Source organism: Camelus bactrianus, chromosome X, assembly GCF_048773025.1.
Source record: "Camelus bactrianus isolate YW-2024 breed Bactrian camel chromosome X, ASM4877302v1, whole genome shotgun sequence".
Taxonomy (NCBI): domain Eukaryota; kingdom Metazoa; phylum Chordata; class Mammalia; order Artiodactyla; family Camelidae; genus Camelus; species Camelus bactrianus.
The window spans coordinates 62,885,302-62,911,610 of record NC_133575.1 but is presented as its reverse complement, the minus strand read 5'-3'; the positions used below and the strand labels follow the sequence as shown (position 1 = coordinate 62,911,610).

General features: G+C 37.8%; 1 protein-coding gene across 2 annotated transcripts in view; it reads left to right on the top strand.

Annotated features, from left to right (window-relative positions):
• The first annotated feature begins 4,945 nt into the window (after nucleotides 1–4,945).
• CYSLTR1 (cysteinyl leukotriene receptor 1) overlaps nucleotides 4,946–26,309 on the top strand; it is a 35,874-nt gene continuing 14,510 nt past the window's right edge. For both annotated transcript variants that reach the window (XM_010950590.2, XM_074359234.1), the window contains exon 1: nucleotides 4,946–5,244. The gene's annotated coding sequence lies outside the window, so the exon portion shown is untranslated. The remainder of the gene's footprint in view (nucleotides 5,245–26,309) is intronic.

Genomic DNA, 26,309 nt, shown 5'->3' with positions numbered 1-26,309 from the left:
TGTGTTCTCTGAAGAATAGGAAATGATCTTTAATTTTGTTAGTTTTTTTAGCCAAGGTCAGAGCCTTGACCAGCTAATCTAGGCACCAACTATTCAGTGGTGAGCGACCTCTGGGCACAACAGAAATTAACATATTTATTAGGAGACAAATCATTACTAAGTAAAGCACTTCCGATAATCAGTAAGCAAAAGTAAAAGAAAAATCACCTGAAAATGTAAATTGGGAAGCCTGTAGAAATATCATTTCTTTAAAAATCAAGACTCTATTCTATATTTGAATGTGTGCCCAATATTGTCTGAGGGCTCACTTATACAAACCACCAAACCAGCAAAGCTAAGATGGAAAGTTCTTAATGCTCCAAACTAGAAGTCATCCTTTGGGACAGCATCAAATGCCTGGCTGGTAACTTTATAAATAACTCTGAGTGAACAAAACAATAATGTGAATAAAAATAAAGCTATATTTATTGGAAGCATAATTTGTGTCAGGCACTATTGCCTTAAGCCTCATAACAACTCCATAAGGTAGTGTAATTATTGACCCCATTTTACAGACAGGAATCTAAGCATCCAGGAGTTTAGATAACTTATCCAGGATCACAACTAGTAAATGGTGGAACAAAGATTCACCCCAGATCTGTCCACCTCCAGGGTTTACACTATTAACCACTAGTGTATATAATCTCTCAGAATGTAGTTTCTTCCACTATGCTCTACTCTCTCTAGGGAGTGGGTACTGCAAGGGAAAAAAAGGGAAGTAATTAAAAACATGCTTTATTTGCTTCAAAATCTTTGCCCAAATCTAGTTTTGCTTGTTTTTTTTCAAAGTGAAGGTGTCTTGGTAAGAGAGGTAAAGCAAGTTAAAGGCTAGGCCCCAAAATTAAATGTTTAAGACAATTTCCCTTCTTGGCTAGCGAGCTGTTTGGTCCCTGCTGAGATAAAGAAAATATGCCAAACAGCTTCTGAGTATGTCCCTTGGGGATTTCCCCCAATACTAGGAAATAGCTATGAGGTTGTTTGTACAGCTATTTAAAGTTCACAAGCACTTTCATATGTGTTAGCTCACTCTGATTCCCAGTTAAGCGACAGTGGGGATTATTAACCCTTTACCATTATTAATTACAAATGGGGAGAACAGAGGCTCAGAAAATTCAAGTGACTTGCTGTCTCCTAGATCACATCAGAAGTGATGGAGCCCTAATAAACCCAGGTTTTAGGACTCCATTTTCAAGTCAAATGAATGTTTTCCCACAGACAGCTTCAATGGCTGTGGCAGTTTTACAAATAGCACTTCATTAGCTGATACCACAGCAGCCACGTACAAATATGCATGGCAAATGCTGTCATTGTAGCAAAATGAACTCCAGACATAAAAATAGGCCTTTGCAACTAGATCCTCAATGCCAGCAATTCCCTGCCCTGGGATCATAACCTACAGTGTTCCAAATCGTCTCAAAGTTACCCACAATTCTCTATCAAAAAAATTGTATTTATAAGAACTCATGCAATATTTTGAGTGAGAAATAACACTGTGTAGGAGAATAGGATGGAGAAACAAATGATGAAATAATTTTATCTGCATATTACCTTATAGTTTTAAGCCCTTTTATGGCTCTCATTTTATTTGATTTTCAAATGCTGTGAAATAAGCAGAGCTGATATTACTATCATCATTTTTTTCTAATAAGAACACTAAGATTCCCAATTCATTGTGTATGACCACTCCTATGAGAGTCAGTTCTTGAGTCACTTCTTAGTGGACCTGAATTTAATGGCATCTGAAAGAGGACACTCACCATGAACTACACTTAAAGGTATTTCAGGCTATGCTAGCAAGTTTGGAGTAGTAAGAGCTTTGAGGAGCTTACAGCTGGACTCAGGGGCACACACTAAGTAGGAGGAAATAAAGCTGGAGTTTATCATCATTACTATAGCTTCTATTTGTATAACATTTTCCCCTTTTTCACAGCATCTTTGCTTATGTTATTTCTTTTGATCCTGTCAGGGAGAGAGGCAAGAACTGTACAAATCCATGCAAATGAGCTCCCTCATCCATGCTAACCATTTGCCCTCCTCCTGAAACCTCAAAGCCCACCCATAAAGTTACACACAGTCAATGTGCCTCAATCATGCCTATAGACCCATACTGAGATAGGAATAAATACAAAGGGAGTGAAAATAAATCTGCTTACTCTCCATTGGGAATCTGGAAACTTGGTTTCTTTTCCCAAATTTGGCAAATAATTATATGACCTTGTACTAATGACACTCTCTACCCTGAGCTAGGTAATAATTGTAAAATCTATGCTAAATCTGTGCCATTCAATGCTGTAGCCACTGTCCAACATGTGGCTATTAAGCATCTGAAATGTGGCTACTGTGATTGAAGGACAGAATTTTTATTTTAATTTAATTTGACCTGGTTCCATTTAGCTACATTTAAGTTTAAATAACCACACACGGCTAGTGATTACTGCATTGGACAGCACAGAATAATGTAGAGATGCTAGCTTAAATGATCTGTACCATCTCTCCTAGGTATTCTGTTCTACAGGATTAATTCAAGCTCATCCAGAATTTTCACTTAGTGTGCCCTGGCCTCACCAGAAATGACAATCCAGGATTGCTTTATACCCATGGGTAGGCCCCAGGGCAAGAAGAGGGAAAGTGGTGACAATATTTCCACAGCTAAACTGTCAGTGAATGTATATGTGTGTATAGAACTAAACTATGAGTATAGTAACACTCTTTATCTACCTTTTCAATGTGCCTACTAGTATTGACTGTGGAACAATTTTGGTTCTGGAAGGAAAAAAATTATTCCTCTTAATTTTGTGGTGAAACAAATATATCTTGAGAAGCTCTCTTCCTCTATGACCTCAGTACTTCATCTGTAATACGAAAGAGTTGGACTAGATTTATTTGACAACCAAACAAGGCAATGAGTTAACATCTGGAGAAACAATGATTAATCAAACCTGTCATATCCTCAGCAACTCAACTTAATAAAAAGTCAAAACAAAGTGATTTTTCAAAGACTTTTCAGCTCTGTAAGTCCACATAAGCTACGAATCCTTTGGCTCATAGTTAATATGTGAATGTTGGATGACTGAAAATCCTTTAACCTTCAACCCAAGTCTTACTTATTAAGATGGAGTCCCCATCCAACTACAGGTTATTCACCCTCTCCCTCACCATCCCCTTCTTGGTCCTCTCCATCCCAGTAATAAAGTAATAATTGAAAAATTCTGGGGAAAATAGAAAGAGTAGAGCAAGGGCAGCAAAGAGATATCACTCTGACACTTCACCATTTCCTGAAATGACAGAAAATGTGAGGGAAAGTATGTAAAAGACATACATACATAAAGACAGAAAGCAAAAGAAACGATAGAAGGGTGAGGAAAGAAGATAAGGAATCTGCTGTCAATTATAACAAACATGGCATAAATTGATGCAACTGTACAAGGCAAAGTCACAATTGGGGATGGGTTGAGCACCGCCTTTCCTATCCAGGAAGCAGAGAAACATCTAAGGAAAGAAATGAGTAGAAGAGGACATGGAAGCATCACAGGGCATCCCCTCTTTATCACAGCGCTTGTGATGCCATCTTGAAACTCAAAGATTTAGCCACTTTCTCTTTTCTTCCTTACCTGAGTATGCACTACCCTTCCACCATAGCTCAAAATGGTTTTAACAGTCTAGACTGGAAGGGAAGTAATAATTCATCCTGTCTGCCTTATGAACTTTCCCCTAGATCTCTGGGGAATTTAAGCTCAGTTGAAGAAATTCTAGTTATAATATTACTTAAGTTAGTAAAAATTCCCAGGGAAGAATTAAGTAATCTGATCTGGGATCCAAATGTTATCTTTCTCTTTAACTTGGTTGAATGGCTTTTTCCTCCAACCACTACCACAGTCAAGAATTTTATGAAAGATGATGAAGATTTCAGAAGGCTTAGAGCCCTGACCCCAGATTGGCTGTGAGATAATTCTGGTACCTACAGATGCAAAATTTGAGTAAACGGCCTTGTTCCTGCAGCAGGTAGTGGGCCAGAGGGCTGTTGCTGGACTCATGTTTTACTGAGGCTACCAAATTGGTTATCAGTTACAGGTTTATGTTTAAAAAGTGTTAGTATGAACATATTTATGTCCATCCCCATATGAACCATCTTAATATAGCTCAATATAATTGATGTAACCAACCCACATCAGGGTATCATTATACCTTTGGTTTATAACATCAAGGTGCTGCCCCAAGTTCCAACCAGCATGTAACAGACTGTCATGTCCTTAGTCTCCAGAAGTCAGACAGAGCATCCCAAAGCTCCAGCACCCTAGAGCCCAGCCAAAACTCAAGAGCATTTACCTGGCTTCTAAATTACTAACAGAGGACCATTGACAGCAAACCCAGTCATTCTAGACCATTCTCAGTGTGACAGGAGAAAAAAAATGCTTTTAATCCAAAGAAAGTAATTTATTGCTGTGGGGATTTAGGGAAACAAAACTCAAACTAATAAATTATTTTTCAGGAGATAAGGCACTAGAAAGGAAAAGGCTTCTTAGAATGTGGATAGAACCACAAGTATCAGAGATTGAGAGAGAGAGAGAGAGAGATGTAAAATTTATCTTGCCTAAGATCAAGTTCCACATAATGGCAGTTAGATTAGCATATACTGGTAGGATTATCTTTCTCCGCCTACAAATAGTCTAACCACTTTCAAATCATAAAAATCAGAGAGAAGTAAACTAGATGAAGTATACTCCTTCCTGCTTCCCATCTCAGAGCAGCTGTGGGATTTCCTGAGGATTGAACAGCTGGAGCTAGTGTTAAAAGCTCATTTATACACACAAAAACCTACAAGTCTCCAGTTTCTATTCTTCCTCCCTCCCTCTGCCTTCCGCTCCCCCACTTTGAACTCCGAACTGAGGCGTGCTTTAAACAGTTTGAGGACTAATCTGAAAGAGGAAGAAGAATCTGTATACATTGGCAAGCATAAGTGCCCTGCCCTCTCTCCTCTTAAAAATTGCAACAACTCATCTTTTCAAAGAAGCTTGCCTAAAGAGCAGGCACGCTGTGAGTGGCATGAACTTTCAGGGCCCTCCAGGGTATTCAGATTCACTGTACAGCTCACCAACGACGATTAAATTTCCAAGGGACAAGTAGATTGGATTTAATGAAGACTTGGAGCTTGCTTCTGAGAGTGAATGCAAAAGGACTCTAGCCCGTCAAACTTGAAGTTAGCAGGTAAGGAGATTCAATGTTTCAGTGCTAGGACCAGAACAGTATATAGCAAATTTCTGCTGATAGTGAATTTTTTTTTTCTAACTAAAAACATTTTCTATGATTCTAAATGGAGAAACAAAGGTGAAAGGAGAACAACTTTAGAATGAGAGTTGCAAGGAAGAAGAAGTCCTGGGTCAGCCTACTCTGTTCCCCATTTCTTTTTTTTTTTTAACATTTTTTATTAATTTATAATCATTTTACAATGACATGTCCAATTCCAGTGTTCAGCACAATTTTTCAGCCATACATGGACATATACACACTCATTGTCACATTTTTTTCTCTGTGAGCTACCATAATGCTTTGTGAATATTTCCCTGTGCTATACAGAATAATCTTGTTTATCTATTCTACAATTGTGAAATCCCAGTCTATCCCTTCCCAAACTCTGCCCCCCTGGCAACCACAGGTCTGTATTCTCTTTCTATGAGTCTATTACTGTCCTGTATTTACGCTTTGATTTTGTTTGTTTGTTTGTTTCTTTGTTTTTTAGATTGCAAATATGAGCGCTCTCCTATGGTATTTTTCTTTCTCTTTCTGGCTTACTTCACTTAGAAGGACATTTTCCAGGAGCATCAATGTTGCTGCAAATGGCTTTATGTTGTCAGTTTTTATGCCTGAGTAGTATTCCATTGTGTAAATATACAACCACTTCATTATCCAGTCACCTGTTGATGGACATTTAGGCTGTTTCCATGTTTTGGCTATTGTAAATAGTGCTGCTATGAATATTGGGGTGCAGGTGTCATCCTGAAGTAGATTTCCCTCTGGATACAAGCCCAAGAGTGGGATTCCTGGGTCATATGGTAAGTCTATTCCTAGTCTTTTGAGGAATCTCCACACTGTTTTCCATAGTGGCTGCACCAAACTGCATTCCCACCAGCAGCGTAGGAGGGTTCCCCTTCCTCCACAGCCTCTCCAGCATTTGTCATTTGTGGATTTTTGAACGATGGCCAGTGTGACTGGTGTGAGGTGATACCTCATTGTAGTTTTGATTAGCATTTCTCTGATAATTAGTGATATTGAGCATTTTTTCATGTGCCTTTTGATCATTTGTATGTCTTCCTTGGAGAACTGCTTGTTTAGATCTTCTGCCCATTTTTGGATTGGGTTGTTTATTTTTTTCTTATTGAGTCATATGAACTATTTATATATTCTGGAGATCAAGCATTTGTCTGTTTCATTTGCAAAAATTTTCTCCCACTCCATAGGTTTTCTTCTTGTTTTATTTCTGGTTTCCTTTGCTGTGCAGAAGCTTGTAAGTTTCATTAGGTCCCATTTGTTTATTCTTGCTTTTATTTCTCGTAGGAGAAAATTTTTGAAATGTATGACAGATAATGTTTTGCCTATGTTTTCCTCTAGGAGGTTTATTGTATCTTGTCTTATGTTTAAGTCTTTAATCCATTTTGAGTTGATTTTTGTATATGGTGTAAGGGAGTGTTCTAGCTTCATTGTTTTATATGCAGCTGTCCAGTTTTCCCAACACCATTTGCTGAAGAGACTGTCTTTATTCCATTGTATATTCTTGCCTCCTTTGTCGACAATGAGTTGACCAAAAGTTTGTGGGTTCATTTCTGGGCTCTCTATTCTGTTCCATTGGTCTATATGTCTGTTTTTGTACCAATACCAAGCTGTCTTGATGACTGTAGCTCTAGAGTACTGTCTGAAGTCTGGGAGAGTTATTCCTCCAGACTCATTCTTTTTCTCCAGTAATGTTTTGGCAATTCTAGATCTTTGACAGTTCCATATAAATTTTATTATGATTGGCTCTAGTTCTGTGAAATCTGTCCTGGGTAATTTGATAGGGATTGCATTAAATCTGTAGATTGCCTTGGGCAGTGTGACCATCTTAACAATATTGATTCTTCCAATCCAAGGGCATGGGATATCTTTCCATTTTTTTAAGTCTTCCTAATTTCCTTCATCAATGGTTTATAGTTTTCTCTGTATAATACTTTCACCTCCTTGGTTAGATTTATTCCTAGATATTTTATTACTTTGGGTGCTATTTAAAAGGGGATTGTTTCTTTACTTTCTTTTTATGTTGCTTCATCAATAGTGTAAAGAAATGCAACTGATTTTTGAACATTAAACTTGTAACCTGCTACCATGCTGAATTCTTCAATCAGCTCTAGTAGCTTTTGTGTGGACCTTTTAGGGTTTTCTATATATGGTAACATGTCATCGGCATATAATGACACTTTTACCTCTTCTTTTCCAATTCGGATCCCTTTTATTTCTTTCTCTTGCCTGATTGCTGTGGCTAGGACTTCCAGGACTATGTTGAATAGGAGTGGTGATAGTGGGCATCCTTGTCTTCTCCCAGATTTTATTGGGAAACTTTTGAGATTTTCACCGTTGAGTACTATGCTGGCTGTAGGTTTGTCATATATAGCTTTTATTATTTTGAGATATGTTCCCTCTATATCCACTTTGGTGAGAATTTTTATCATAAATGGGTGTTGAATTTTATCAAGTGCTTTTTCTGCATCGATTGAGATGATCATGTGGTTTTTGTCCTTTCTCTTGATGATGTGATTTATTATATTGATTGATTTGCGTATGTTGAACCAGACTTTTGTCTCTGGGATGAACCCCCCCTTGGTCATGATGTATAATCTTTTTTATGTGTTGGTGGATTCTTTTTGCTAAAATTTTGGTGAGGATTTTGGCGTCTATGTTCATCAGTGATATTGGGCTATAATTCTCTTTTTTTGTAGTGTCTTTGCCTGGTTTTGGTATCAGGGTGATGGTGGCTTCATAGAATGAGTTTGGGAGTATTCCGTCCTTTTCAATCGTCTGGAAGAGTTTGAGAAGGACTGGTATGAGTTCTTCTTTGTATGTTTGGTAGAATTCCCCGGTGAAGCCATCCAGTCCTGGACTTTTATTTGTAGGGAGGTTTTTAATTGCTATTTGTATTTCCTTTCTAGTGATCGGATTGTTCAAGTGTTCAGATTCTTCTTGATTCAGTTTTGGTGGACAGTATGTTTCCAGAAACTTGTCCATCTCCTTTAGATAATCCAGTTTGGTTCCATATAGTTTTTCATAATATTCTCGTATGATATTCTGTATTTCTATTTTGTTTCCATTTTCCTTTCTTATTTTGCTAATTTGTGCTCTCTGTTTTTTCTTCTTTGTGAGTTTGGCCAGAGGTTTGTCGATTTCATGAATTTTTTCAAAAAACCAGCTTTTGGCTTGGTTGATTTTTTCTATGGTCTTGTTAATCTCTATTGTATTTAATTCCTCTCTGATCTTTATTATTTCCTTCCTTCTGCCGCGTTTTGGGGCTTTTTGTTCTTCTTTTTCTAATTCATTCAGGTGGTGGGTTAAATTGTTTATTTGAGATTGTTCTTCTTTTTTGAGGAAGGCCTGTATCGCTATAAACTTCCCTCTTATCACTGCCTTTGCTGTGTCCCATAGGTTTTGAGTGGCTGTGCTTCCATTATCATTTGTCTCAAGGTATTTTTTAATTTCAGCTTTGATTTCCTCATTGACCCATTGTTTCTCAGTAACATATTGTTTAATCTCCATGCTTTCCTTTTTTTCTCCTTTGTTTCTCTGTTGTTAATTTCCAGTTTCATGGTATTGTGGTCAGTAAAGATGCTTGAGATAATTTCTATCTTCTTAAAATTGTTGAGGTTTCTTTTGTGCCCAAGTACATGATCAATCCTGGAAAATGTTCCATGTGCACTTGAAAAGAAAGTATATCCTATTTTGGGGGTTTTGATGCTCTGAAAATATCCACCAAATCTAGTTTTTCTATTGTATTATTTAATTTCTCTCTTGCCTTGTTTATTATCTTTCTGGAAGATCTGTCTAGTGATGTTAATGCAGTGTTAATATCTCCAACTATGATTGTATTCCCATCAATATCCCCCTTTATCTCTGTTAGTAATTGTTCTATGTACGTAGGTGCTCCTATATTGGGTGCATATATATTAACGAGTGTAATGTCCTCATCTTGTATCACTCCTTTAATCATTATAAAATGTCCTTCTTTATCTTTATGGCCTTTGTTTTAAAGTCTATTTTGTCTGAAATCAGTACTGCAACACCTGCTTTTTTGGCTTTTCCATTTGCATGGAATATCATTTTCACTCCTTTCACTCTCATTCTATATGTGTCCTTCTCCCTAAAGTGGGTCTCTTGTATGCAGCATATTGAAGGTTCTTCCTTTATTATACAGTCTGCCACTCTGTGTCTTTTGTCTGGAGCAGTTAGTCCATTAACATTTACAGTAATTAATGATAGATGTGTGTTTATTGCCATTTTGAACTTATCTTTGCAGTTGAATTGGTATATCCTCTTTGTTCCTTTCTTCTTCCTTTTGTGGTTTGGTAATTTTCCTTTGTATTATCAGGAATTTATTTAGTGTTTGTGACTCCCTTGTAAGTTTTTGGCTTGTGGTTACCCCTTTTCGTAAATCTATTAGCCCATTACTATAACTATTTTTATTAAACTGATAGTAACATGATCTCAAACCCATCCTACCATTAAAAAAATTTTAAAAAGAAAGAAAAAAATATTTTATATTTCCCTGCCTCGCTCTCCCACTCTCAGTGATTTGTATGTCTTCTTTTACAATTTCGTATTTATTTTATTTGTAATTCATGAGTTATCACCTTTCCAGTTATGAGTTTCTCATTTCTGTAGCATCCTGCTGCTTTTCTATTTAGAATACACCTTTCAATATTTCTTTTCGCTTGGGTTTAGTGTTGCTAAACTCCTGCTGCTTTTTCTTGTTTGTGAAATTCTTTATTTCTCCTTCTATCCTAAAGGATAGCCTTGCTGGATAAATTATCCTAGGCTGCATCTTTTTTTTCATTCAGGACTTTGAATATATCTTGCCACTCCCTTCTGGACTGTAGTGTTGGTGTAGATTAATCAGCTGAGAGCCTTATGGGGGTTCCCTTGTAACTTACTCTTTCCTTTTCTCTTGCTGTCCTTAGGATCATTTCTTTATCCTTCACTCTGGCCATCTTGATTATGATATGTCTTGGTGTGGGTCTGTTTGGGTTCTTCCTGTTTGGGACCCTCTGAGCTTCCTGTACTTGGATATCTGATTCCTTCTTTAAGTTTGGGAAGTTTTCAGTCATGATTTCTTCAAAAATCTTTTCAATCCCCTTTGATCTTTCTTCCCCTCTGGGACCCCTATTATGCGAAGTTTGGGATGCTTTATATTATTCCATAGGTCCCTTATGCTATTTTCATTATTTTTTATTTGTTTATCTTGCAGTTGTTCGGATTGGGTGCTTTCTGTTGTCCTGTCTTCTAAGTCACTAATTCATTCCTCTGCATTATCTTGTCAGCTGTGCACAGCTATTAGACCATTCCTCATCTCTGTCAATGAGTTTACCCATTCTACTTGGCTCTTCTTTATAGATTCCATTTCATTTTTGACACATTTTATATCTCTAAACACTATCTCTTTTAATTCCTTCAGCACTTTGATCACTCCTTTTTGAAATCTTGATCTAGTATGCTATTGATATTTATTTCATTGATCTTTCTTTCAGGGGATTTCTCTTGTTCTTTTAATTGGGAAATGTTTCTCTGCTTCTTCATCTTCCTCATACCTCTCTGGCACTGTGGTTTATGGAGTATCAGTTGTCTATTTTGGTCCTTAAGGAGTTTATCTATCTAATGCCTATTTAGGAATAAGACTTAGGAAAAAAAGAAAAAATAAGAGAGAGAGAGAAAGAATTTTAAAAGAAGGGAGAAAGAAGGTTTGAAAACTGTGTATAATGAATAATAGAAGAGCGAGTTGAAGCAGAATATCAATCGAGTTGAGACATCCTTTTAAATCCTTTAAAAAAAAAAGGGGGGGGGGGAGATGAAAAGATGTATTTGAAACCTGTGTCTAATCAATAACAGGACATCAAAACCCAAGAGAAATAGAAATGAATTAAGAAGTAAAAATTAAGAGGGTAATAGAAAATAGAACAGGTAAAAACAGATTTTAAAAAAAGGGGGGGTGTCATTGTTCTCCTGGAGTCTGTGTGCTTTTAATGTGAAATCTTTCTGTCTTCGTCTTGTTTTGGAAGCTCAGCTTGCTGTTTCCAGAGGCCCTCCGTTGGCGCCCTCTTCTGTGCTGCTCCCAGCACCTGTCTGCAAGCAGATCGCGCCTCCTCCCAACACTGGGTCAGGTGCAGCTCTCCTTTGCTGTGGGCAGGCGGGTCACTGTCCCTCCCGATGCCGCAGTCAGATGTTGCAGACTGGCCAGGTAGGAGGGCGGGTCGCACCCCGTCTCAGCACTGTGGTCAGGGGCTGCGTTCCTGCGCGTAAGGCGGGGGCCGCCCTCCCTCTCCTGGCGCCGGTAGCTCCGCTGCTGTGTGCGGCTGCGTGCTCCACCTTGGGTCGGCGCTCGGCAGGTGGGCTTGGGAAAGACTGAGGAACAGCCCTGTCCCTGCTCCGGACCAAAACTCAGCTCCTTGTTTGTCTTTGCAGAGCAAGTTCTCTGAGGGACCAGGATGGAAGGATCCTATCTGCCTTGGGCTGTAGACAAGTCTCAGTCTGGCCTTTGAGGCTGCTAAGTCCTTCGGTGCAGATACAGGTTTCACCCCCACCCCCGCCTGGATGCTAAGCGCCAGAGGATATGGTGGCTGTGCCTGAGCCCTGCCTCTCTTCCCCTGAAAACTTTCTGTGGGTTTTCAGAGATGGGGGTGTGCACCCTTCCCCCGAGAGCACATCAACCTTGCTGTTTTATGGAGGGCCCAGGTTGTTCTGCCCTGTGCACCCACAGCCACGGCGCGCAGCCCCTTGCGTTCCCCCGGGGCTGCCTCCGTGCAGCCACTTCCATCCTCCGCCCGGTTTGTGCAGCCTGGCCCTGCCCGCGGCTGCCGGCCTGCATCTCAGGCTGGGTGTCGGGGGGGCCCTCTGTGCCCGTTTAACTTAGTTATGTTAGTCAAGGGCTGCTCTGTACAGATCCGAGCCTTGGAGTGTCCTCCTCTGTCCCACTGGCCTCTTAGTTGGAGAGGGGAGACCCAGCGAATGAGCGCTAGTCCTCCTTTGCAGCTCCTTCCCCATGGGACCCGTCCCACTCTCCTTTGCCTTTTGTTCTTTCTTTTTTCCTTTTCTCCTACCAGATTTTTGGTGTCTTTATCTTTTGAAGAGGGCGATGTTCTGTCGGAGTTCCGCAAGTGCTCTGGTTGGCTGAGTGGGTCTGTGGATGTGAGTCTTGGTGCATTTGTGGGAGAGGATGAGCTGCGAGCGTCCTTCTACTCTGCCATCTTCTCTCTTTGATAGTGGATTTTAACAAAGTCCCAGGATTTTGGGAGTAGCTCATTTGCCTTGCCTGCTTTAAATAAGGCTGCTAGGATAAATTCTTTCTGCTTTATTTATTGGCCAGACATTTGATCTAATCATCCTGTCAACAAGTATTGTTCAGTGCTTCTGTTAAGGATTTAATGACCCAAAATACAGAGAGGACACTCCCCAAGCCTCCAGCACATTTTCAATCAAGTCAGAAACGTAAGGAATATTTTAAAAATCTATATTAAGATTTCAATGGAGTTTCTCTAATCTGTAGTAGCAGTTTCCTTCAACAAGGAAAGAAAATGTATAGTGACTGCTGAAGGTAAAACAACCAGTGAAGGATGATCTGAATTTTCACAAGGTAATTTCACATTCATTATCCCACTTGAATCTCTCAACATTCTACAATTAAGACAAGTGTTACTATCCCTGTTTTGCAAAAAAGGAAATAGACTCAAAGGGGTTAAGAAATTTTCTGGAAACGCACTGCACAACTAAAACTGGCAAGTTCTGACTACAGACTGGAAGTAGAAAGCTCTCACAACTATAAATGAATATGGGGAAATTGCATGATTTAGTAACTTAGACATATCTGATTTTCACCAGGTTTAAACACTCAACACTTCATAAATTTTTTAAACATTTTTTATTGATTTATAATCATTTTACAATGTTGTGTCAAATTGCAGTGTGAAGCACAATTTTTCAGTTATACATGAACATATATACATTCATTGTCACATTTTTTTCTCTGTGAGCTACCATAAGATCTTGTATATATTTCCCTGTGCTATACAGTATAATCTTGTTTATCTATTCTACATTTTGAAATCCCAGTCTATCCTTTCCCACCCCCTGCCCCCTTGGCAACCACAAGTTTGTATTCTATGTCTATGAGTCTGTTTCTGTTTTGTATTTATGTTTTTTCTTTTTTTAGATTCCACATATGAGTGATCTCATATGGTATTTTTCTTTCTCTTTCTGGCTTACTTCACTTAGAATGACATTCTCCAGGGACATCCATGTTGCTGCAAATGGCATTATGTTGTTGGTTTTTATGGCTGAATAGTATTCCATTGTGTAAATATACCACATCTTCTTTATCCAGTCATCTGTTGATGGACATTTAGGCTATTTCCAACACTTCACACATTTTAATCAAAATCTTTGGCTGGGAGTAGTCTTTTACTTAGAAGCAAAGAAGCTGTTTTCAAAAGTAAACAAATGGGTTTGTGGGTTCCATCTATAGCTTAAAAACAAAAAAACAAAACAAAAAACTTGAATTCAGTGATTCTGCCTTCCAGTGGTCTGATTATTTTGAAATCTAGAAAGAGGATTTATCAGATGATTATTTAAAAGCAAATTTTAAAAATATATTTTAAAAAATAACTTAAAAAATGAAAACATTTTAAGTAAGCTTGACTTGAGACTGCATATATTAGTGAAATTCGTTTTTAGATAATTTTAAGTTTGTGATATCTATTGCAACAAGATCAAATTTATGATATCTATTAAATCATCCAAAAATATTTTCTGTTGCTGTTTTGCTATTAATTGTCCAATCAGAACTGAAAGCACTCTGTGTTTACACAGTAAATAAACAACCTTGAGTACTATATTTACATCCATCAACCCCATAACAAAAACTGCTCCCTAGGTCCTCACAATAGTTAAATAACTACATTAGCCAACCACTACCTGCAAATGAAATAAATCAGCCTGGGAGCCAGTGAACCCAAATAGAATGACAGGTTAAAGAAAGTTTGCAGATTGAGTCCCTTCTGAATCCAACATTTAGGTGTCTGCCTAGACTAGAATCATCAATTTCATTTTCTACTACATTTTCCCTACTACCCTTAATCAAACTTTTGTTGCTTTAGAAACTGTTTATCTGGGATAAAAGAAAAATTCTTCCATGGTACAGAAAATTATGAATTTCCCTTTGCAGTACTATTGGCTGATGATAAAGGATTAAAGGACAGCACCCATCTTTATGTTCATAGCCAGTCTTGTGGATTTGATGCCATGAAGGGTAGCTATCATAACATAATAACATATGCTCCCAAATAACATAGCTCTGCATGGACCTCTACTTTGATCTATTTTGCTATTTTTTCATGTTCTTATTAAAATACCTCAAATCTGTTGTAATTCAGTTAAACAAGTGTCAATTAAGCTCAATACAGTATGTAGCACAAAGCAAAGTAAGATATATTCCCTGCCCTTGGGAACTTACAATGTTGATGGGGATACAAGACCTACAGAACATAAAAAGATGAGACAGTAAACCAATGTTATGTTTTTAAATGCAAAGAACTTTAGAAAAGAAAGATAACAGATAAAATGAGAGGCCCAGAAGAATATATAGGATATGGGACCATAATGAGCAAATTTTCTGTGCACATAGTAGGTGGTCAATATATGCTGTTTGAATTCAGTTCTAGTCACAGAAATGATTTCAGAAACATATGTGTCAATACTGAGTCTAATACTTGCACTGAGGAACCTGATCTGGCTAGAGTAAAGGGATTGAGCCAAAGTGTGAAAGAAAATAAATCTGGATAGAAATTGAAGGCCAGATTATTAGGCATTGAATTCCAGGCACTTTTTCTTTTATTGAGGTATAGTAGTTTACAATGTTGTGTCAATTTCTGGTGTGCAACACAATTCTTAGGTCATACATGAATATACATATATTAATTTTTATATTCTTTTTCACCATAAGCTACTATAAGATATTGAATATATTTCCCTGAGCTATACAGTATAAACATATTTATCTATTTTATATATACCAGTCAGTATCCGCAAATCTGAAACTCCCAGTTTATCCCTTCCCACCCCCCTCCCCCCAGCAACCACAAGTTTGTATTCTATGTCTCTTGAGTCTGTTTCTATTTTATATATAAGTTCATTTGTCTTTTTTTTTTTTTTTAGATTCCACATATGAGTGATATCATATGGTATTTTTCTTTCTCTTTCTGGCTTACTTCGCTTAGAATGACATTCTCCAGGCACATCCATGTTGCTGCAAATGGCATTATGTTGTTGGTTTTTATGGCTGAATAGTATTCCATTGTATAAATATACCACAGCTTCTTTATCCAGTCCTCTGTTGATGGACATTTAGGTTGTTTCCATGTCTTGGCTATTGTAAATAGTGCTGCTATGAACATTGGAGTGCATGTATCTTTTTGAATTAAGGTTCCCTCTGGATATATGCCCAGGAGTAGGATGACTGGATCATATGGTAAGTCTATTTTTAGTCTTTTAAGGAATCTCCATACTGTTTTCCACAATGGCTACAGCAAACTGCATTCCCACCAACAGCCCAGGCACTTTTTAATTGGAATTCATATTATCAAACTTTGAATAAGTGAGAACATGATGGAAAAACATTTTGAGTAGACCAATCCAGCAGAGTTTTATAAGCCCGACTACATTTGGAGAAAACTGGAGATGGAGAGACCACTTAAAGAGTAGAAGTTAATGAGGCTTTAGGCTAGTTTGGTGGTGGTGGAAATGGAATGAAGAGGAACTTAAGAGACATTTAAAAAGAGTGATAGATGGAAGTTGGTCGGTGATTAGATACAGGCAGCATAGGAAAGAGATAAGTCAGAGCTTTCTCTGAAATTTTGAACCTGTGGTATCTGGGCAGTGTGGTGACTACTATCCACAGAAATAGGTAATTTGGGGATGAACATGGGGAGGGGAGTGTAAGACATGATGAGTTCTGATTTTGACCTCCTGAGTTTGAGGAGATGGCAAAAATTCAAAGAAGTAATATCTAATGGATGGTTGGAAATAGTAGCCTTGAATGTGAGTGATGGTTAAAAGGTGGAGGATAAAGTTAAATCTGGGGAGTGTGATAGCCAAAATCATAAGAATTACTCAGCTTAGAAAAAGCAAATATAAGAGATGACCAAGAACTGAAACTTGTGCAGTGCCTACACTTTCAGCCAAGAGGAAGAAAAAGGTCCTGAGAAATAAGAGGCACAGAAATATAATTCTTCCCCTCAAAGATAAAAAAGGAGTATTGAGGGGAGGTATCAGGTTATTTATTTCTTTAAACCTCCCCTGCTCAGCAATAGCTAGCATGGTCCTTCATACACACCATGAGCACTTAATAAATATTAAATTATTCTAACATAAGCAAGCAGGGAGATTTTTTGCTTCAAGCTATCTTCCAGTTTGAACTCTGACATAAACTCTGCAACAGTGGCTGCTATAAACTACCTTGCTGCAGGGATTTCAGTAGGAAGGAAACTGGGCCTGGATAACTAAGAGTTCATATTGGCTTTGCATTTTAATCAGCTGCATGTTCTCCAGTAAGTTACTGAATGTCAGTATTTCTTGGTTTTATCATGTATAAAATGTAGTAATGAACTTATAGATATATTTTTTTCAGATCTTTTAAAATGGTAAATATGAAAGCAACTTGAAAATACAAACCACTATCCAAAAGCGTTTTGTTTAAAAGTCCATTCCAGGAGAACAAAATACATAACAAAATTGATTGCATGTGGAGAGAATAGGGCCAGTTACTTTCTGCCCCCATCACTACACTGTAGACCAGGACCCTTACTCTAAGCATAAGCAATCTTATCCTACTCCAAAAACAGTCAGTAGGATCCAGCCATCTTGTTACCACTAACCCTACAATCTTTATGCAAACGTCAATATGAATTCTGAAAAGAATAAAATATTTAAGAGTAATATTTAAGAAGCACTTCTGTGAAAACACTATTCACCTTTTTCATTAGCTATTACTTCCATTAAGTCCATTGATTCCTAGGATTAAATGCTAAGGACCAAAATAAATTTTTACACTGAGTTCTGAATGTAACACAATATTCCACTATTCTGTTATTAACCACTTGTCCAACCACAGATTTAGTTAATACAAATCATGTTCCAGAATATATAGGTAAGTATAGTGCATATATCTCTCCATGAAATACAAAGACCTAAAGTCATTTTTATCCCTCACACCAGTTATTTGGGTTTCAGGCTGCATGGATTCTTAACATGGTATGAATTGAGAGTCAGTAAGAAACAGTTCTGCCAGTTCAATCAGGTGTGCGCAGACTCCTAGAAGACAGATTCATACTAATCAACCCTACAAAAAGAGATTCTTAAGTTAGAATGCCAATTTGTTGATTTGTATTGAAGAAATACAACTGCTAATAAGTCTGATAGACTCAGAGCAGGTAGTGGCACATCTTCATTCTTACAGAAAAAACAACAAAGTAAGTCATTTAATCTGATTAGATAAATTCAGACATCTTAAGTCCATTAATTCATGTTACAATAATGGTGCCAAAATATCATCACCTGACAATTACTTTTGCTTTTAATTGAGAATTCTTCATAGGTCAGTGAGAAGACCACTGTTAAAATATAAGTTGTGCACCACAAGCCTCTTCTATCCTACTTCCTATTTCTATCCCATCCCACTTCATCCCATCATGATCCTGCCTTTCTTTGTGCCCAACAAGGTTTTCTTCTGGATTTAGGGGGGAGTACATATGAGAGAAGGGAGAAAGAAAAACCTCTACATGTTTAGGAGAAGTTAGAGAGGAACCCTGGGGGAAACAGGAGAAATGAGACAAAACAGAAGAGTAAACAAAAACTCTTTAGCACTTAAACACGCAGTTGGTTTTCCTTTTGATGAATAAAATGCCATTATCTTATTTAGAGTGTTTGTGGAATCAATACATCCCAGATATTGAGTTCCTAGTTAAATGTAGCTGATAGAAAAGGAAAAGGAGCTGGGCCTAGACTTCGAGCTCCCTGGCCCGTTCAGGCACTCTTTTACTTTTCATCAATCCCTTTTCCCTAAAAAGGAAAGAAAAGTCCAGTTTGGAATCATATTTTCAGATGCCTAACATAAAAGACTTGTCAAGATTTCTCATCTATTTCATGTTAACAGCTTTTGTTTTTACATAGGGTTGTCTTTTTGTTGTCATGGGTTCTACATAACAAGTGGAATTAAGTTAATAACAATACTCAAACATCTCTGACACACCTTATGTACTTATTCCAAAGTTCCTAGGAAGTTCAGGACTTAGAAGATATTAAAAGCTTATTTTCATTCCAAATTGGCTACCCTTTGTGTTTAATCTGAAATTGAATTTTTTATGACAGAAGTCTTCAATAAATAGCAATCTCCTGAAGAACAATTATCTTGCTTCCATGATCCAAGCATCTAAATACCAAGAAGTTAGGGGCAGGCCCTCAGAGTCAGCTGTGAGGAGTGGCCTCAGAATTTAGAGGGATTCCAAGTAGCTAATAATTAGGTAGATATTTATACAGGTATCCTTTGAAGACAGTCAGCTTTCTAGTTAGTGCTTTACAAAAAGTTCAAAGGTGTGTAAGCTGTCTATAACAGATTTCTACCACCTAGGCTAAGAGTGGAACTGTCCTCCCACTGTAACCTCTCACCATACACACTTATGCACTCTTCAAGATCTCTGTTCCCATTTTGTGACTTGAATTTCTCTTCAGGTCTGTTCTTATGCACCATTTTATTCTGATTACACAGGATAAAACATTGTGTCACAATACTATGCAAGGAGGCACACAGTGACATTAACTTCGAATGCCAGAGCCTTAATTTCCTTTTGGATTTGGCAGTGTCCTGTGTTTGGAATTCAACTGCTTGACAACAGAGTGGCCCAATTTGATGGGTGTGATGTTCTCCCCTTAAGGATGAATAAGCTACTGGAGAAGATACGTCCCTAGAGCTGTCAGCATTACAATATCAACTTCCCAGTAGTTTCTAATACTAGTCAGAACGCTGCTAAGCATATCTCTAGAAATGCCAAGTAACAAAACTACTTATTGTGATAATAAGGCTACAGTGATGACAGGAGGGTCTTTCTGCTCTCCTCCCCAAGATCTTTTATTACCATGGAGGAAAGCCACTGGGATCATTAGCACAAAACTGGTCATTTATAGATTAAAACCCCATGGTGGATGTGTAGCTTTGCTCCAATCAATAACCAATAACTCAGTAAACATTCATTGCATATTTTTCTATGTGCAAAATATTAAGACAGGTTAGACTTTGGGTTCATTGAGCTTAAGGGGAAGTAAGCTCAAAATTCCTTTCTCCTGCCCTAGGGGAGTTCACAATCTACCTAAGGAGACAACATTCCTACATGTTAAAAGATACAATACAAGGTAGTAGAATACTGATTGGCATATTATTGTACAATAAACATAATACAAGTTCAAAGAAGAGAGATATGAGTGTAGGATAAGGTGGTCAAAGTAGGTGTCAGGAAGAGAAAACTGGGCTCAGCCTAATATGGGTAGGAAAGTAAATAAAAATTTACTTTTGGTCAGTGCATTACAGTTTATAAAATACTCATCTGCTGATCCTACTATCCATTCTACAAACACCAGATGTATCAAAAGATGAATAAAACATTGTCCCAGTTAATTAACTCAATGAGGGGAATCCCTTCACAATGTATATATATATCAAACAATCACATTGTACACTTAAGTATCTTACAATTTTATATGTCAATTTACTTCAATAAAGTGGAAGGGGGAAGCCTTGTCTGTCACCTCCTTGAGCTCAGCTTTATAAGGATGAGTAGCACAACAAACTTTTTTCATTTGACAATAATAAGATACATGGAGAACAGGAAAGAGGGCATTGGGGAGTTGACCAAATAAAAGAATGGCACCACTGAGCTGCACCCTTGTGAAAACTAAGTTTCCTGCATCTTACCATTACTCAGCAGAAGTGGAGGAAGTATCTGCCTTAGAAGCCTGAGCCCTGAGTCCTCCACTTCCCCTTCTGCCATTGGTCCTTCCCTCATCACCCCACCCTTGCTGGCAGTCCTCCAACATATGCAGACCATCCGGTGCATGCTAGCATTTACTGGAAAGGTAAAGGATGTTTTGGGGAGGCAAACAACTTAATAGAACCATAAAACTACATTCAAATACTGATTTAATCTTTCAGTCTCTCTTGTTGGCTGAATTTAAAACACCAATCATCAGCGTAACTCAGACCTTATATATCCTTCGGTCTTTGGATTCTCAGCAGTCTATGACCTAGGCCACTTTGAACTCTCCTACAGCCCCACCAGACTAATTTTGCTTTTTTTTTTTTAATTTTAAGCTCAGCTTCCTGTTCCTTCCTAAATGTGTTGATACAACTGCCCCATTCCCTTTCCTTTCTTCTCCAATAATTTGTAAAATGTTCATCCATGAGTTGTGATCCTCTACAATCTTTTATTTTTCAGGTTTCTTTTTAATAGACTCTACCATTCTAGGGATGTACACATTTCACTTCCACTTTACATCATTATCTAGATTCCTGCAAAATAGCCCATTGTGTTTCCACACCAAAAACATGAACCTCCCCTCTACTTCTGACACCCACTCTGGGGAGCTAAGTTACTCAAAAGCATGTAAACCACACAGTTACTCTTCCAATGTTTGCTCAATTAGGAGAGGAAGAGAGCAAAAATAAAGCAGACTCACTGCCTTAATGGGCTTACTGTCTAAATGAGTAGGCAAAAAGATTAATTAAAGCACTGTAATAAATAAGATAATAAAACCACGAACAAAGGGGCATTTGTAGAAAATGATCACTTCAATTTAATCTTGAAGTATAAGTAGAAATTTGCCAAGTTCACCTCTTTGACCATGTAAGGGTGAAAGAAGATGCGTAGTTCAAGCATTCTCAAGTAGCCAAGGTATGATGAGATAAGGATCCTGAACTACGTTGGTGGAAGAGGGAGGATCAGAAGATACTGCAAAATAAGAAACAACAGAGCTTGGAGTTTACATGTGAGGGATGAGGTCAGGGTGTGGTGGGGTCAAATATGACTGCCAGATTCTGTGCTTGAGTGACTGGAAGACTATTAGGTCAATGGGGAAAAAAAAAACAGAAAAATCAGTTGGAGAATTTGATTTGGAAGGGAAGATGATATATTTGTCCTTAAGCATGTTGAAATTGAGGGAAATGTATGCAATCCAAAAGGAGCAACCTAATAGGCAGATGAAAATGAGGGACTAAAGTGCAGGTATGTAGTTTGTGGCAGAGACAGAGATTTGAGTCACCCACATAAAAGTCATTTTTTTAAGCCATGGAAGTTGGTAGATTCTCCAACAGAGAGAGAAAAGCAAAGTACGAAATACCAAACTTTTGCGTTTCACAGATCTTTAATGCACTGATAACCTGAATTGACTATCTGAAATATCTGTTATTAATGAATGGGGACAAAAAGGAAGAGTGGGTATTGGGTCAGCAATGTGGTAGCAGGACTGGACTTTCAGTTGAAATGAGTGGGTTCTAGTCCCAGTCCTGTCACTAGCTATGTGCCCTTGAGCAAGTCATCAGTCTATCAGACCAGGATCTCAAAGATCACTTCTTGTTCAAAACTGGCACCTATCCTTGGAATAACAAAGAGCATGTTCTACTGACATGGGTGAATAATATAATTTTCTTTAAAAAAAGAATAGCATAGAATATCATTAACCATTTATTATGTTCCTGCTATGTATGCAAAGTACTATGCTAACCACTACTGAAGAAAAATGGGGAAGTATAAAGCGAAGTAAAAAAAAAAAGTAAACATGAAGATATAATCCCTGCTTTCAAGGAACTTGCAATCTAGTTGAACCTACTGGCCTCGCTTTCAGCTGATCCACAGTAAATCACAATTCAGCTGTCAGACTTGCATCACTTTAGTTGGATGAGAAATAAGCAGCTTAAATTTAGCTCTCATGGGAAGTTGTACCTATTAATTTTTTGCTTTGGTAAAATGTTCTGAAAAAAAAACAGTTACTTTTTCAAGACTTACACCAAAGCAAAAACAAGTAAGTAATATAATAAATAAACAATAAATCTAATGTGCCTCACCTCAATGAAGCAATTTTGAAATGAATTAGTCTGATTCAACACATTTGTGGGGTACCAAGTATAATGCTCCTTGCTAAGTTCTACAGAGACTATTCATATTAATTAGATCTGGATTTTGTCCCCCCAAAAAAGTCTGTAAATTAGCAGTACAGATTAGGCAAACACAGAAATTACTAACAAAAAGTAAAAAGAGGTAGAAACACAATTCAATTCTGTATTTGAACCATGGACCTCTGTGGTCAACTGCTTTCCAAAGTTCTAATATCCTGAGAACACCTTGTACTTCCCCTCTCCTAATTCTTCCTTCCACATCTAACCTTTCTACTAACACTTTCCTCGCTGTGCCCTCTGTAACCTCCTTTCCATTATAAGTAAGCTCTCCTACATCCTAAACTTCTTTAAATAATTCTCCCACCACATCCTTGCCTTAAGCAAAACTTGGCCCTGGCCATCAAAAATAAGTTGTTTATTTTTCTACACACCATGTACTATGAGACCTAGAGAGTCTCCTGGCTCCCTTGTGCCAGTTAAAACCATTATTACTCTTCTACCACAATGCAAAAAGCCATTCATCTGTGCCACCCTCTAATCTTCCTTATGAATATCATCATCTATTGACCTCCTAGTTATTTTCCCTTTATTCATTGAATATTTTGGCATTGGACTTGCAGTCTTTCTTTCTACCCCAAATCTTGCTGTCACCTTGGTAACTTCATCTTCTGTGTGAACAATCAACCCAATAAACTGACTTCAAATTTTCTTGACCACCTTATCTGAAAAAACGTCCATTTGTTAGAGCAGGCAGATAGCTAGATATAAGCAAAAAGGGACCCAGGCCAAATGGCAAGAATTGGGCAAAAAGAAGGGGCACGGGCTAAATGAAGGAAACCATACATCATGCAGACAACAGGGTTCCTTAGGCAGACAGAGAAAAGCAGGAACCTTGGGACTGGTAAGATATCACACATTTTGGGTGACAAGTGTCCTGGAGGCCGACATACAAAGGTGAGAAAAGGCAGAAATCCCCAGTGTCCGAATGTAACCTTTGCTCATTATGCCCTCATTTCAATAAAATTAGCCTTGCAGATAAGAAGCACCCATCATGCACCGACACTATGACACTTTCAATCCAGAATAAATAAGGACAAATGTCCCTCCTCCCGTTGGGAAGGTGGGGTTCAGATGAAAATCAGGGAATAAGATCCCAAACCCTTCCTTCCCCAGTGAATATCCCATCCATTCATTTCTGCAGCCTACAACTTGCCAAAGATAGGGCACCTGCTCAACTGAGCCTGCCCACTCTCCCCTTGAAAGGGTACTATCTATCCTTTAATAAATCTTCACTTTGCTTTCTTGACATCCATGTCTCATCTCTGAATTCTTTCTGCAATGGGACAAGAACCTAATTGCTAGCAACATATTCACATTTCACCTTTCCATGGCCGCACTTGGGGCCTTATTTATCATCACACAACTGAAATCTTAAACTCCAGTGTACCACACTATGACCACAAGCTCCTAGACTTTTATTTCTCTCACTCCCTTATTGCCACTACACCAGTCTTTAAATCTCAGTTAATCTTCCCATCCCTTGGTTCCTCCTTTTCTTCCCAATCTGTTAAACTTCTCTGTGGTTTCACTTTAAACCATTCTTTTTGTCGAATTTTCAACTTTCTTACCACTTCCATAACATTTTCCCTGTGATCCCCAACTTGATATCAATTTAAGCATTTGTATTTTTCTCTCTTACACCCAGGCTGTTGAACACTCCTGGAATAATTTGCACAATTGTACAGACTGGGCCATTAAAAATCCACACTCTCCAACCTCAATTAGGCCTTCAGTCCCTTCTTGGTCATATTTCCCTCCCAATCCCCAGAGCCACCATTCAAACCTTCACCAATTTTCAGAAGACCTGAATCCAAGTTCAGCCCTATTTCTCTCAAGAAGCAATATTGTCTCTTATTTCACCAAGAAAGTCTGGCTTCTCAGGGATAAGCAACCTCTATCTTTGCTGCTTCACTTCCTCTTTCCCTTACATGTCAGTATTTTTTCTTCTTGTGCAATCTCTAGTAGCTCCCCATTCCCTAGAGGATAAAGTGAAATTCTCTAAAACAGTAAACAAGACCTATTGTGATCTGGTTTCTGCATTTCTTTCCAACTTATTTTCTCATGTTTAAACCTCATAGTCCAATCATATACAGATACATACACCTAAACACACACAGGTGCACACACATACACCCTTCATCTTCTATTTTATCCCTTTCATGCCATTAGCTGTTTCCTAAACATGTCAGACTATTTCACACCTCCAAATTTTTGCTCATTCTATTTTCTACCCCTGCCTAGAATGCTCTTCTCCACCTGTCATGCCCTTCTATCTTTTGTGAAGCCTTTACTAACATACAGATATCACTTACTATTCCCATTCTCTGTGTTCTTTATATACTTCTATTGCAGCACCTGTAATGGTGCAGTGAATTAATTTGTTGACATGTCTATGTATTATTCTAGTAGAGTATAAGCCTTCATTGGCAGGCAGGGTTTGTGTCTTACTTTCCAAAGAACCTAGCACAGAATTGGCACATAGTAAGTAGCTAGTATATCCCTTTTAATATAATGAACATACAACAGTAATACAGAGATCAGGAAAGATTTTTTTATGGAAGACGTGATATAAGAGATGGTCTTAAAGATGGTTAGAATTGCATCTAACAGCAATGAGAAAAAATGGCATGTCAAATGGCAAAATTGCCTGAGCAAAGGAAAACAGACCAAATAAAGGATGGAGCTGGTCATAAGGCCACATTTATATTATGTTTATATTATATTATATTATATTATATTATATTATATTATATTATATTATATTATATTATATAGCATGTGTATATAGTAAACCATGTCAACTGAGTCTATAAAATTAAGGTAGAATATTATTATGGCCTTGAATGGTGCTTCATGCCTAATCAGTCATCAGAGACTTTTGAAAGGGAAGTGATGTGATTAGAACTGTGCTTTAAGATTAATAATTTGGTATAAGTGACAAAGACAGAGTGAACAGAAGAGAAACAAGAAAATTAAAAAGAAGTTGTAATTTCTAATAATCAGTAAACAGTTCTATATTATAACCAAAGAGAGAGCAAAGAAATGGGTCACTCCTTGGCTTTTGTGTAGTCCTCTGCAAAACAGTTTGTTCAAGTGCCATGATTTGTACCAGTATATGAGTTTATCTCATGTCAGCATTTAATAATAGGTCTTGCGGAATCTGAAACTTAATAGTGTGATATAGTGAAAATAGCACTAGACTGTGAGTCAGGCATCCTGGCTCTGTCACTAATTCTGTGTGTTACTTTCAGTAATCATTTTATCTTTCTGGGTCACGAAGGGAGTGGGATTGGATAAGATGTTTTCTAAGTGCTCTTCCAACTCTAACATTCTATAAAAATAGGTCATTCAATTCCAAACAGAGATTTTATAGCCAATACTGGAAGCTTCCTTAAGGAGTAAATCTGTTTAAGAATTGCTTTCAGTATCTTGACATGTACTTCCTTTTTGTTGACTTTTTCACAGTGACCTGGTTCACATCATGAAAGCCTGAACATCAAGACACTGCTAAGTTACTCTTTGCCCTGCCATTTTTTGTTGTTGTCATACAGAGTGCCAAGGTAGCATTGGTAGAATTTTTTAAATAATTGAATATACCATAAAGAAGCAAATTTGACATTGTGTTACCAGATTTACAGTGACAGAAGGGACTCTGAGAAGTAATTTAGTACAGTTTAGTAGGATGAAATTTATACTTTCTCCTGTAAGCAATCAGAAGACTCTAAGGAGGGAGAAGGTATGATCAATGTGGTAGTCACTCAGGATTACCTCC